At 40.0% G+C, this 15,111-nt stretch overlaps 1 protein-coding gene across 5 annotated transcripts in view; it reads left to right on the forward strand.

Moving 5' to 3' along the window:
- LOC147178335 (beta-1,3-galactosyltransferase 1-like) overlaps positions 1 to 15,111 on the forward strand; it is a 100,167-nt gene continuing 85,056 nt past the window's right edge. For all 5 annotated transcript variants that reach the window (XR_015094078.1, XM_086068700.1, XM_086068696.1 and 2 more), the window contains exon 1: positions 1 to 127. The gene's annotated coding sequence lies outside the window, so the exon portion shown is untranslated. The remainder of the gene's footprint in view (positions 128 to 15,111) is intronic.

The raw sequence follows: 15,111 nt of genomic DNA on the forward strand, positions 1-15,111 counted from the left end.
GCCTGCCCTCCAAGAGCGTGCGGCGCGAGCCACTGAACGCTGTACATCAAAACTGGCGACCGATCAGTGCCGACCTGACCGAAGCCCAATTCCTCGACAAGCTGGACAGCAGAGCAGGGGAGCACCGGTATGTAAATCTAAATCGGAATCTAAAATTCTCTCAGCAGCGCTTTGTTTTGTTGTGTGCGTAATGCTCCCATGTGTTTGTGGTTTTTGAAGCACTCATTTTGCGCTGCAGGTGCGCTCACGCCACCCGAATGCTGTCTTTTAAGGAAGTGAGGTTTAATGTATCATTTTGCTGTTTCTAGTGTAAATGAATAGCAACGGGTGAATTTTTTTACTTTGCATTAGTTAATGTGTGGCAACTTGCGTGCACAGATGATACTGTGTTGGACTGTAATGAGAGTGGATGTGTCGTTTTAAAAGCATGCCATATGCCATCATCCAGTGACAAGAAGCCTCTGCTACTGGCGCCTGCATGTGCGAGAGAATGTGAGCATTGCAGAGATGGACTATACATCCAGATTAGTGCATTGTGTATCTCATAATACCCAGCTCTTCATAGCCTAATAACAAGAAGACATCTGGCTGCTAATCCATGTTAGTCAAATTCATCACGTGCGTTTTAGTACAAAAAAAAAAAGTGCTCAGTTACCCAGGCGATGTACACAATAATTAGAAATATCACTATCGGCAGGAAGGAACACATTCCATTAAAAGTTCACTTTAAAATACTTAATCTGTCATGCAAACGGCAAAGCCACGGGTGGCGCTGTAACCCCCACCTGTAGGGCCATTTTATTTCATTCCAGTCAGAACACTTAAAAAGTAATTTCTTGAATGGTGCGTTGACAACATTGGAGAAGTGTAGACTTTTTGTGGAGTTACTATTAAACATGATTATTTTATCATTTATAAACTCAGTGCTCACTGTGGCGCTTTGTTTATTGCATTGACAAACGCTGAAAACAATGTTTTTGCAAAATTATTTCACAACCTTGTATGTAACTTTTTCCACCCAAGCCACTACAAGAGAAGATGACACAATGCTGATGAAGTCTATCAGCAACTCTAAAATCTTGCTGTGTTTTTCATGTTTTATATTTTATGTCAATTGGTGACATTCTTCCACTCCACACTTGCTGATTGCACCTAAACTAACAATGGGTGGAGCGTAGGCCCTCATCTGTTTGTTAAAAAGAAAAGAAAAAGAAAAGCTAACTCAATGACTAAACATATTATTTTGCATCTTTGTAGAAGAAAATAATTACACAATATTTACTTCTTCTGAAGAATCAATCATTTTCCCCACCAGCTACCAGCATCGGTGCTTATGATTACACATTAAAAAAGTAGTGTTTTCCCGATACCGGTATCGGCAAAAGCCCCGATACTGCATAAAAGCAGTGGTATCGGCATTGGCAAGTACTAACAAGTAACATGCCGATACTATAATTTCCGACGCTAATATACGACTTTGGATGCAGCATGTTGTGTTTTACTTGTGCACAACATCGCTGATGTGTGACGTGTTCACTGCATGCCAAGCTAGGATATCCTATTGGCCTTTGAATGCTCTGAACCAATGGCAGGGCAGCTTTTTCATGGTGAAAAAAAACAACAACCCAGGTATCGGAACGGTATCGGCATTGGCTGCAAAACTGGAATCGGTATCGGGGGCCAAAAAACGGTATCGGAACAACACTATAAAAAAGTAGTATTAAAATAATTTTTTCCTGGAGAAGTATTATAAACACAAAAGCTACAACAGTGGTGTATGGTGCTTGTCCAACGTTACTATTTTTTATTTACAAGCGCAATCTGTTGTAACAGACTATGAATATTGTACAGTATTTACATAGAAAAGCACGTTTTTTTGGTCTTATTTTTTATTGTTTTTTTTAGTTAAAAGTGCTCTTTTTTAAACAGTTAATTTGTCAGCAGAAGAAAAAGCAAATCAAATGGAAACAAAACAAGGTCTTTCTTTCCTTTCTTTCTTTCTTTTTAAACTGTGTGGCACCTCAGGCTTTCACCTTGCAGCCAAGAAGCCATACGATTATTCAAGACCACTATCTCCGCTCACTTAATCCTCCTGTACCAATTTGGAAGCATGCACTTGGACAGTTTCTTTGACTAGCATTAAAAGATCAAGACACATCATCTCTTCCAGAGTCATGATGTGCTGTGAGGTCAATAAATCGGTATGTTCCTACACGCTTAGTATTGTAATAATGCCTTGAGAAAGACAAGCCCGTCACAGGAGCTTTCAGCCTGTTTAATTCCACACACCTTCCAAATTGTCTCTTCTGGGCCGATGTGCTGGCACATGACCAGATACTGACGCTGTCTAGAATGATGAGGTAGGGTGGGGCTTGTCTCTTTCAATTTCAGAAATATCTCACAGGCTTTCCATTCATCATCTGGGACATGACACACAGTGGTTTAATCTCAATTAGAAAGGTACCTGGCGCACATGAAGGACTTTATATGACGGTGATGGGAATTGAGGTTTACAGGAGATGATTGTATTGTTTTCCGAAGAAACAAGTCACTCAGTTTATGACTTACTAACTAAGGGTGTATTCAGACCAGAAAAGTCCTTTCAGTCCGCTTGTTTGGTCCGGACCAAAAGCGGACTTTATATTTTTTATTTATTTATTTTATTTTTCTTCTTCTGGAGAGCTCAGTATTGTTCATTCGGTAATTTGACAAATTTTACATGTCATCATCATTGCTCTCTTTTTTTATTTTTATTATTATTATTATTTTTTCAATTATTTTTATTTTGTATGTGGGTGAGCATGTGTATGTGCATGTGCGTGTGTGTGCGTGCGTGCGTGTGAGTGTGTATTCATTAGTTCACCTAAAACCTATTAAAAATCCCATACCGTTCACCTAAACCGAATACTTCAGAATCCAGCTAGAGTCGTGAAGGTTGTCAGGAGACCTGAGGAAGGATCAAAGAAATGAAAGGAAAGTGAAATCCCGCACCGACCAGACATCACCTACTACCCACAGGGTTACCAACCCCAGAAACATCTAAATTCCAACAAATTAGGGAGACCTCAAGAGACCAAAGGAGAGACTGAGGAAAGGAAAGAAGGACAGATGAAGCAGAGTGAGATCCAGAGCGGACTTTATTTTTTCGTTTGGTGCGGTTCATATTCACACTGTGATTTTTGCAAGTGGACTATATTGCGTAATCACGTCGACCGCGTGACGATCTGTGCTCCCATTGGACAAAAATGACGAGGGCTGAACGCATAACCGAACTCGGAGAGGAAAACATGAAATTCCGACGTGCTGCATATGCCCTGCATATTTGTGGCGTTATTAGATGCAAGATATTTGCGAGCGTCACTGGCAGCTCATTCAATGGAGGTTCCGCGACGCTGTTTCTAATTTTAGAACACGTCGTCGATTGCGTGCAGTAACCGGAGGAGCAGTTGCGCTCCGCGTGCCCACCACAACATGCTGACAACACCATGGCTAAACAGAATACGGATGATTATGAATGAATCTAGCACAATATTCACTACCGGGCAATATCCCCCCCGCGATGCTTGGCTACGGTGGCTTGTTAAGACCAAAAAGTCGCATATGTCCTGCAGTTGGAGCGGATCAGCCGTGGTTTGTATTCAGACTGCGAAGCGAACCGCACCGAGTGCGTTTGGAAGCGGACCGAGACCACCTCAACGAGTGCGTTTGGAAGCGGACCGAGACCACCTCAAAAAGTGGGTCTCGGTCCGCTTGTTTGGTCCGCACCAGGATTCGTTTGTGTGTAGTCAGATTTCGCCATTAAATTACACTCTATGGTAAAACAGAGGTTCCATAAAATCCCCTGCGCACTCCTTAAGTTCTTCATTTAATGTGTCAGGTGTTAACTTATTCCACTCTTTTTTTTTTTTTCTTATTCCACTCTTGTGGGGCATCCTGTCTGTCAAGATTTATTGGACAAACATGACCAAGAAAATATTAAAGTGTTTTTATTTGTGATTGGATTGATTCTGCTAAAAGACCTCGGGCACAAACTTAATTTCTGAATTAATACACAAAAGAAAACAATGCATTTCATAGAGGAAGTGTATGGAATTACATTTATTGTTGCAAGGCAGCCCACCCAAGATGCAATAAAATGCCTCTGACATTGATGAATGGTGGCTGTAAAGTGCACGCTAGGATGTAGTATTTCAAACCCGCGGATTGAATTGCAATATACAACGTTGACGCACATTTTTGCTTTTGATGCGCCTTCTCTTGTCAACAATGTTCAAAGGGAGAATCAGTCACTTTGTTGCTTGTTACACTGGCAGTGTTGGTGCCTTCAGGGAGCTTCACAAATGTCAGCGTTGCTTTTTGTGAGACTCCCGGGGAAGCTACGTTTTATGAGAGCCCTTTAGTTTTGTTTCCCCCTTTACATTTTAGTTTGTTATGCTTGTAAATAGACAGTCAAATGTACTCAATTAAATAAAAACAATATAAATAATGCTGAGTTTTAATTGTCATTGTCAAGAGAGCAATGATTATGTATTGCCACAAGCAGCCGGTTGCAGGCCACACTTGTCGGCTAGAGGACTAGAGCCAGCTCGAAGCGTGCTTGCACCTGCTCACGAGAGCTAGTCCGCTGCTACACATCCATTTGCTGGTGAGAGAACGAGATTAAGCCAGAAAAGCCTCTGTTGTTGCAAAGCTGAGCGTGAATGGAGCGGGGTGAGGGATGGCACCGTAGAACTGGGCGATATGACTTTAGAATAACATTTCTGATTTATTTATATTATTTACAAAAATCCAATTTGGGGGTCCAAATGTTTTTTTTTTTACACAAGCAAATGACATTATTCAAAACACACACTTTTTTTTCACCTTTCCAGGCTCTGGTGTAATTCTCCTGATACCAAACATGCTTTGAAATTTTTTTTTCTCGAGCCAGCTTTTTTTCCCCCCTGAGCATTAACTTGTGTTAATGTGAGCACAATACAATTTTTATGTTCTCTTAGCCAGAATTAAACTATCTGAGGGGGAAAATGGCTAGAGCAAAAAAGTCTCTTAATGTAGCGACCATATTACTAACCTGGCAACACTGAGCTTTTCGTAGACATGTTGTTAGTGTAAGTATTGCAGACGAATGGGAAGCCGCTAAAAAAGGCAAAACGGAAAAATTTCAGATCCATCCATCCATCCATTTTCTGTACCGCTTGTCCTCACAAGGGTCGCGGGGGTTGCTGGAGCCTATCCCAGCTGGCTTCGGGCAGTAGGCGGGGTACACCCTGAACTGGTTGCCAGCCAATCGCAGGGCAAAATTTCAGATCGATCAATAAAATTGATAAATAGCCCAACCCAACCACGTTTGATGAGGCAGGTGCTTTAATTCTTGATCCGTGGATTATTTTGATGAAAGCGTGTAACAGAAACGCTTCCAAGAAGACCTGGCAACACAAAAAAATGCACAGCATGATTCCTTGAGTTTTTTTTTTCATCACTCAATTCAAACTGCTTGTGAATGTTGTCTGCAGCGGTTAGTGTTAGCCAGAGGTCATCAATCTTTGAGGTGATATTATATGGAATTGATTAATCAATATTTTGAGAGGGGGCCTTTAATAGGGCAATAAGCCTCCACGGGTTGTAGGTTATAGTGTAGGACACCCTGGAACCTGAACAACTGACCTCAGGGAGGAGGCAAGGGGGTCAACAAAGAGTCATAGCATGCTTTTCCTTGCTTGACCTTCTTACTGAATAATGAACAGTCAACTACAATCTGCCGTGCATTACAATTCATGCATGAATGCTTTTTACTCTTATTACTGGAAGCGGTTTTTACACCGGTGTCATCTATTATAAGGTCAGGAGGCTTACACCACTGTGGCTGTAGTGTTTATTTTGTCTTCGTTGGAGGCTATTTTGTATTGATGGGATCTGAACTAGACTTGCACATTGAGCTCAAGTTACGGGTCTAAATTACAAGTTATTGGCAAAAATGACAAATGTTGATCTGTTTGCCATAAACAGGTCAAATGAAGATAGTTTGATGCCATCCACTTCATTAATATTCTCAGCTTTATATGTTGGAACTGCCTTCAACTGCACCAGAGGATATACACCATGGTTACTATGAATATGGTCAATTTTTTCGGTATACTTCAACTACAGTAATAATAGTAATCAATGTTGAGTTATTTGAAGTTTTGCCTATAATTTTTCCCTCAACTCGAAAAACGGCCAACAACAGCAGGAATGTATTAACAATTCTGAACATCCGGGCATTTGTGATATTTGCGCAATGCAACGCAATGCAACGCAATGCAACGCAATGCAACGCAATGCAACGCAATGCAACGCAATGCAACGCAATGCAACGCAATGTAACGCAACGCAACGCAATGCAAACACTTCCTTGACACAGTGAAAATTAATTAATGACTAATTGTATTGCTTTTGCCTGTGACTAGCATATAAACCAGGCAGATTGTTATAGTACTCACATGCCATTTCATCACATTTTGACATAAAAATAATCCTCACAAATCCAGTTATAGCGATCCCAAATCCAACGCTTTTCAGTGGACAGAAAGGATAATTTCCCCCAGTAAGACTAAGCTAAGATAGGCTAGCATGGCTCCAAGTCATCACATTTGCCGGCCACATGGTGCTTAGCATTAGCATTTAAAGCTAGTGTTAGCACGACAGACTAATTGCTAAGATAATAGCTAAGGAAGCATGAAACTAAAACTTGAACATAAGAATATCACAAGATTTTAGCATGTTTAGCATTAGCATGATGGCTAAGCTAATAGCTAGGTTACGATTCAGCTAGCACTTGGACAAACATACTCATTGACATAGAAAAACAAACCTGCTTGTTTTTTTGGGCACATTACAGATGATACAGTATCTAAATTTCAGTGTCATGTATATTGACCAAAAGTATGTGGGTTATCATTGTGATCACATTATTGCTAACAATATGGGTACACACAAGGAACACTTTGCATCAAATCTGACTTGTGCGCCCAAGTTGCACATTACATAAGGTACAACCATTCATTCATTTTTCGAACCGCTTATTCCTCTCAAGGGTCGCAGGGGTGCTGGAGCCTATCCCAGCTGTCTTCGGGCAGTAGCTGGGGTACACCCTGAACTGGTTGCCAGCCAATCGCAGGGCATACATGTTAATTCAAGTCTTATCCCTTATGAATTTTACTACTCGTGCTGTGATAAACCCACAGACATATCCCGAATCCTACCCATCAAACCACTATATAAAGTGCACATTGCAGGTGTACTATCTGTTGTCAGTCCCATAAGTTTATCTCAAGGCAGCCTAACTCGCCTTTACAGCAGCTTCACTTGTTGATTTTACTTGTGTGATGTAAAACCCACTCATTTTCATCTCTTACAGTATGGAGCTTCTGTTTGTATATGTTGAGGTGTTTGGTTTTTATAGCATCCATTTAGTATGTTCTTTCATCTCATTCACATCGACAACACATACAAAACAAATGGGTCTGCCCTTTACGTTTGTGAAAAGGTATTCTGCTTCCCACCTCTCTTGAAAGCTTGTTTTCTATCTTTCGTTTGGGCATTTTTGGGAGGGGGAGGTGAACTTTTGCCCAAGGAGACTGGCAGCATGTTTGCTAAAAGGGCTGTGCAAAATTCAGAATTTCAGATTTCAATTCAATTCAATTCAATTAAATTAATTATCTGATTAGGCTTTTCATGTTAATAAAAAAACTATTACACTTCACTATTTACTATAATTAAGTATTGTGTATGTAAAGTCTTTATAATATTTGTATGAAATTCAAGTTGTAAACAGGCTTACTGTACAGCTACATTGTTAAATACGCTTTTATCTTGCAGCATTTAGGGGCGCCATGGCTCAGTGGTTGAGTGGTCGTCTCCCATCCGTAAGGTTGTGGGTTTGATCCTCACCACTGGTGACCATGTTGAAGTGTCCTTGAGCAAGACACTGAACCCCGATTTGCTCCCAGTGGACCTGGCAGCGCCTTGCATGGCAACAGTCGACCACTGGTGTATGAGTGTGTGGGTGAATGTGAGACTTGATTGTAAAGCGCTTTGGGCACCATATGGTGTAATTAAAGCTCTATATAAAAAGCAGTCCATTTACCATAATGAATTTGTTTGAATTTCATGGAATTTTAATTTTACTTCCTGCAAGTTGAATTTGAATTGCAGTTCTGCTTCGGTTTGACACCTCAATTCAAATGTAAACAATTGTATTATTATAATAAGCGAAGTGCGCATCTCGACTGCACGGTGCATTATGGGTAGTGGCGTGGTGCATTGTGGGTACAGTCATTGAAAATGAATTGGATCCAAGGAATGAGCTCTGATTTCTAACATTTCAACCGCTGACTTCGGGGGTTGACTTGCAAGCTTTAAGGTGTACAGTTACGCAAAGACTTTCACCACTCTAATCTCCGTCATTCAAATGACGGTAAATTGGTAGCCTTGCTTTTTTTTTTTTTCACGCATAGGCAAGCGTAATGCGCACTTCGCTTATTTAGGGGTTATTCTCAATACTGTTTTTTTTTTCAGTTAAATACCATTTCATGACTCTTTCTCAGTTGACAGACTGAAATCCAACAAGGCCATGCTGACTTCAGCCACCAGTCTTTGCAACAACATGGCACATGAATAAATTACTGCCCTGCTGCTTGTATGTAATTATTTTTCAGGGCGTTTACTGTATTTGACACGCACGCACGCGCACACACACAGATACACACATGCACACAAATATACACAAACCACGACCACCACAGTAATTCTCACCATAGCAGGAGGGTCTACATAGCATGTAATCATACTTGATTCCTATGTTTTTACAATTTCTTATATTTCAGGAGGCAAATTATGTGGGAAGACTAAATAATATGATCTTATTTATGTCCAAAACAGCTGTTGTTGTTGCTGTAGATGACAAATCAGTATGATGTGAATACACTGATTGGACTGTTCTTAATTGCGATTAAGGAAATGTGATAAAATTGTTCTGCATTGTTCGCGGAACACATTGCACAGTCCCGGGGGGTTTATAGCGTGACTCCCTGCTGGGCCTGGGCTTGTATTGTTCAACTAAAATTGTTGATGTTTGTGAGATGTAATCGTTGAGATGACACAGGCTCATCTGTTTGGTGTCAAAGCTGCGATTGTTGGTGTAAGAGCACAGATTGTCATGGGCGTCTTTACGCTGAATGCAGATATGCAACGAATCAGCGGTCATGTCAGTATGTGGCCTTTCGTTGGCTTATCACAGCTCCCACGCAGGTTAGCATCGCCAACTCTTGCAACTGTGTTTGTATGTTGGCTGCTGTCACCTCCGCAGTTCTTGCACAAAGCTCTGAGAAAAGCCTACTGAGCCTCCCTACTTGGCTTGCCAAGACTGCGACAAAGGCTCTCTCTTGAATTTGGGCGGACATTTCTTTCGGCAAATTGACACTTTTGTCAAGCAGTTGAGCAGCTTGGTGTTATTGTGGTCAAATATTTCTGAAAATACATTGTAGGGGAAAAATACATTTATTAGTGTAACGTGAGGGTTTGTTGGTGGTTAATGGAACACACTTTATAAGATGAGAAAGCAGGATGGAGACAGATTTCTTCTGGAACAACGCTGTTTACACTTCCTGACAACTTATCAGCTGACTAACACTAACCAATCAGGAGCTAGCAAACTTTAGCTAAATGCAAGTGAATGAGTGAATGATTCAACACGTCAATTTAACTACTTGTGTTTAAAAAAAATAATACAAAAATGTATACATGTGTAAGTAATAATTCCGGAAACATATATGTATAAGTAGATATACATTTTAACATATTAACATAAATCTAACCTTACACTAGTAATTGTAGTTTACAAGCTCCAGTATTTGTCTTCACAGTGTGCAAACCAAATCCTTTCAAGATGCATGTCAACAGTAAGTCAAATCTGCACCTTGCATGGATCCTGCTTGTAAGCTATGGGGTGAATTTTCATTAGCAATGCTAACAGGGCTGGACCCATTAATCGGACGATTTTAGCACTTTTAAATTTAGCAAAAATCTGCTTTATTTTTTTTTACATATTAGCGAATGACAAAGATAATGACATAATTCGAATTGAAACATTTTCAACTTTAGAGCCCTGTTGTTTAAAGGTGCATTTATACACCGTGATTCCTTCCTCAAATAAAACCACAAGAGTGTTGGCAATTAAGCTGGGATGCGCTTCCTCGCATTCGCCGCAGACAGACCAAACTCGAGACGAATGTTGTCAGATTTTGATCACAAGATATGGATGATAGACTTTAATATGTGTTCAGTGGTGCTGAACAAGCTTCTGGAGGCACGCCAAGACACAAGCAAGCGATTTATGACATTTCAATCACCGCAGTTTTCACAGCAGTTGATATACATTCACTAAGATCGTGTCGTGTATGTATGTCTTTGTCAATCTCAATAGCATCACTATTGCGACATTGCTTAACTTTTTTGTATTGGTTAAAAAACGATATATCTGGATGGTATGATACTGCGTAAAACCATAAAACCATGAAGATGATACATACCATCTGCACATAAACTATGGAAAGACAGGTTGAAAAGAATTCACGGTCATGTAAGGATATATAAAGACAGCCGGGTTCAAGGTAAGCTATGATGAGGAGTCGTGCCTCTCGTCGTGCCTCTCGTCGTGCCTCTCGTCGTGCCGTTTCTGGTTATTGAATCAAATAATAAAATACAGATTGCAGTTTTGACCTCCAGTCACCAAGCAGAAAGTATTTTCCTGCGTTGTAAAGTGTGAACAATTGGACGTCGTCTCTGTGACTGCGCAGCTGCTTTCAATCAGAATTTGCTCGCAACAAGTACGCAGCCCTCTCAGGACCCATTTCAGATTTCATGTGTTTGACTTGTTGGCCTAATTATAGCGCACATTATTATGTGCGCACAAACACCACGCAGAGCACCATTAATCCTCGCCTAACAAGATGTAACACCAGCGATTTCACACAACAGTGATTTGATTCTCTTGATGCATGTTTAGGCATTGTTACCCAATGTAAATTTGATATTTGCTCCTCTTCTTTATGTCTCCCAAAGTGACTCAAATTGATTTTCACTGGTGGCAGGTTGCACTATATTACAATTTGTGAACCCCGTTTTATCCCAGGCACTGTTTATTATGGTCGGATCAAACAGCTGAGCTGTTGATCTTGATCACTACTGCTTCTAGTTGTGTTGCTGAATTTGAGGCTGACACGTCTTTGGGTATCCTGAAAATAAGGGGCTATTATTATTATTATTATTAGTAGTAGTAATAGTAGTAGTAGTAGTATGCTACTTTATGCTCTCTTGTATTATTTGTGATCAGTTTGCCCCAGGTTTTAGCACTTAGGACTTCAGAAAAAAGGTAATGGTTGGTCATTATTGAGTTTTGACTGCTCCATGGACTTGACTTCCTGCACTTTTCTTCTTTTCTCAGAAGCAGTAATTGCAAAATAGGTTTACTTTCGTCAATTCTGGCAAGGAGGCTGAAAATAAGAAAACTGTGATTATGATGCATTCGTTTTTTTTTGGAGAGCACTTATTCAGATTATTAGTGGGGGATGCATTCAAATTATTTTTCTTGTGACCAGTCCCAAAACAACGACATACTGATTAAAAACGAGTATTTTCCGCAGTAGAACATAGGAGTCAGCAATTTGGATTGACATCAAATTGTACTCTTTTAGAGGCACCTACCTTCTGCATATGCCAGGATTTTCCATATGTTCAAAAATACCCAGTTTTAACAAAAGCTGAAAGGAAATCCAGTCACCATCATGGCTTCCTTTTCAGAGTAATCTATGGCCTTACGCTTGCAACAAATCCTGATAGAAACATGTCCTTGGCAGAGATGAAAAACATCACACCTTTGTCTTTTTGATTTTCTTGATCTTTAAGTAATTGTCATGCAGTCTGAGCGGGTTTTTCCACAACAATGACTTGCTTGAATTGTTGTGCCTGTAGCCGTCAATACATAATCACCATGGCACCATCAGCCAGGCACAGTACAATGCAGTATTCCTGTGTGTTGGAGTTCAAGAGACGAAAGGTAAACAGCTTACTTTTTGCATTTCACAGGTTGGAATGGTTGGCTTATATATTTTCTCAGAAAGTCACAAATTAAAATTTGCAGGGTCCAACTAAACGACAGCCATGCTTTGGTATACTGGGCATTCTGTATCTGTGTGTCGTCTGTGTCAGGTTAAGGGAAGAACTGGCAGTGAAAAATTCAAATGCGTTACTTTCCAATTTTCTGTCTTTTTTCATTAATTGTTCTACCGCAGGAGAAGTGTCATTTCACAAGCATTTTTCATTTTCAAGTGTTTCAAGTGATTGATGCATGTGCATGGCTGAAAGTCTGTTTTTGCTCAATCATACCAGACGGGTACATCAGAAATTGCAGCAACAAGTTGTCCTCCCCTTGAACACTCAAGATGGCCGTTTGATTGAAGTAAACACTTTGGAGGTTTGATTGGTGTAATCATTTCTTGGAATGTGCTTGCTCTCTAACAATAGAATGTTGGTTTTCCTCATTCGTGTAATCCAGATTAGCCGTCAGCAAGCATCCTTTTTTTGCAAAAAAGTTTGTGAATATTTTGAGCGTCGATTTTAACCCTGTATGTTGCACTGAATTAGCTGCCAGGAAATAGAGTTATACTTTGCAGCAAACACACGATGGTCTGACAAGGATAAATGACTTGTTTCAAGGTCTCTTGGTAAAAATCTCTTGGTGCTGCAGTTACTTCACGATAGTCTCTTAGTGTATTTCTCTTATGGGAAAAATAATGTCACAGGATTGAGCTAAGGTTGGTTCTGGTGAGACACGCCTCGTGTCTTCTTCAATATGAAAAATCCATGCATTTTTTAGGACGTGGTTGATCTCAAACTCATCCTCTGGATGAGTTTTCATATTTAATCAGCTTTAGGCACTAAGGGTTTTACATGCACACCAGTGGCCATCAATATTCAGAATAGCTACATGATGGCACACATGCATTTACTTGTTTCATGTTTTTATTTGGCAGTAATCACATACAATACTGCGTAATGGTGTCTTAGGCACCAATAGATTTATTTTATTGCTGTGACCATATATACAAACCCCAAATCCAATGACGATGGGAAGTTGTGTAAAATGTAAATGAAAAAAGGAACACACTGATTTGCAAATCCTTTTTTTCAATTACACTACAAAGACAAGATGCTGTAATTAATATATTATAAAAAATTATATTTAATAAACAGTATTCACCCGTTTGTAATTTGATGCCTGTAATAAGTTCCAAAAAAGCTGGGGCAGGGGCACGTTAACACTGTGCTACATCACCTTTCTTTTTAACAACTCAATAAGCACTTGGAAACTGAAGGACACTAATGGAAAACGCTTTATAGGTAACATACCCCCCCCCCCCCCCCGCACATTCTTGCGTCATGTACAGCATCAGTTGCTCATTCAATCAATTTTGTGCTTTGTAATGTGCCACACAATTTCAATGGGGGACAGGTCTGGACTGCTGGCAGGCCATTCTAGTACTCACTCTTTTCCTACAAAGCCATGCTGTCAGGAGCACACCGACCACCGTTCCATCGTTAGTGCTGTTTTTGTACAAAGTACTATTTTCTTGTTTGTTTATGTACAGTTCTGTGAACATTTGCTATGCCCGCCAGAACTCAAGAGTGGCAAACAGCACCAGATACATGTTTGAGTGACTTTCATTACTCGCAGAATAGACCAGATGACAGCAATTATGCATCAGCAATCCTGCGTTGGAGAGATTACAACTCGCTGGAAATCGCTATGGTAATGCAAATATGTCTTTGCTTTATAACATTTAACTTGACTCTAGCAGAGTAATGATTATACAGTAAAACATGTCAATGTTTATCATTACAATAGCGGTGTACTTTGGTAGCTGTAAACACTCATGCAAACGATAAAAGTACATGTATTCTTCTAAATAAATGATGGCATGCATGTATTGTTGTAAGTTGTTTAATTTTAAAAATGTAGGCTATATATTCTTCATGTTACCTAAAACTGAATATATGATGTGTTCTTGAGCCCACGTGGCAATATCCTTTTCACAATGATGACTTTTTTTTTTTAATGCAGTGCCGCCTGAGGGATTCAAGGTCACAGGTATTCAGTATTGGTTTTCGGACTTGTCGCTTACGTGCAGATATTTCTCCACATGCTCTGGATCTTTTGATGATATTCTAATATTATATTATATTGGACTATTTTCTCCCGCAGTTGATCACCAATACCCAGTCATGACATTCCTCTATTTACAATTAACATGGTCACCTGTGCAATGTTCCAAACATTCATTGCATTCATCAACTGTCCCAGTTTTTTGTTGTCCCTATCCTAGCTTTTTGGGAATGTGCTGCAGGCATTAAATTCAAAATGAGTCAATATTTGGTAAACACACAAACAAACACACAAACAAACAAAAACTATAACATTCACCAGTTTGAACATTCAATATCTTGTCTTTTTAGTGTAGTATCGCTGGGCAAGTAATCAAGATTTAATCATGATTTTGATTTTAGCTTCTGTCGATCTTGAAAACACTGAAAGAAACATCCATCCATTTTCTTAACCGCTTTTCCTCCCAAGGGCCGCGGGGGGGTTGGGGGGCTGGAGCCTATCCCAGCTTGTTTTGGGCAGTAGGCGGGGTACACCCTGAACTGGTTGCCAGCCAATCACAGACTGAAAGAAACAATTGAAGAAAAAATGATTGATTTCCGGAACAGCACGGTGTTTGTGCAAGTTCCCAACGTTGTAAAAGTTCACAGAATGCACCTTGTGACTTGCGCACCAGGCACGTAACGTTATGTTATTCTGCCTTCCCAGAGTGTTTGTTGACACCCCAGTTGGAGTTTACTACACTAAACACACACACAAAATAATTGCACATACTGTATATTTAAATACAAGTTGGCTTGTTTTAAAAACATCGCCAGTGCTAATGCTAAAGTCAGTGTAAAATCCCATTGACATGCTATATTAGCATCAACTTTGGAGTGTTATTCCTTAAAAAAAACCTATATTTATACACA

Source organism: Leptonotus elevatus, chromosome 2 (genome assembly GCF_054856555.1).
Source record: "Leptonotus elevatus isolate MCC_2025b chromosome 2, RoL_Lele_1.0, whole genome shotgun sequence".
NCBI lineage: Eukaryota > Metazoa > Chordata > Actinopteri > Syngnathiformes > Syngnathidae > Leptonotus > Leptonotus elevatus.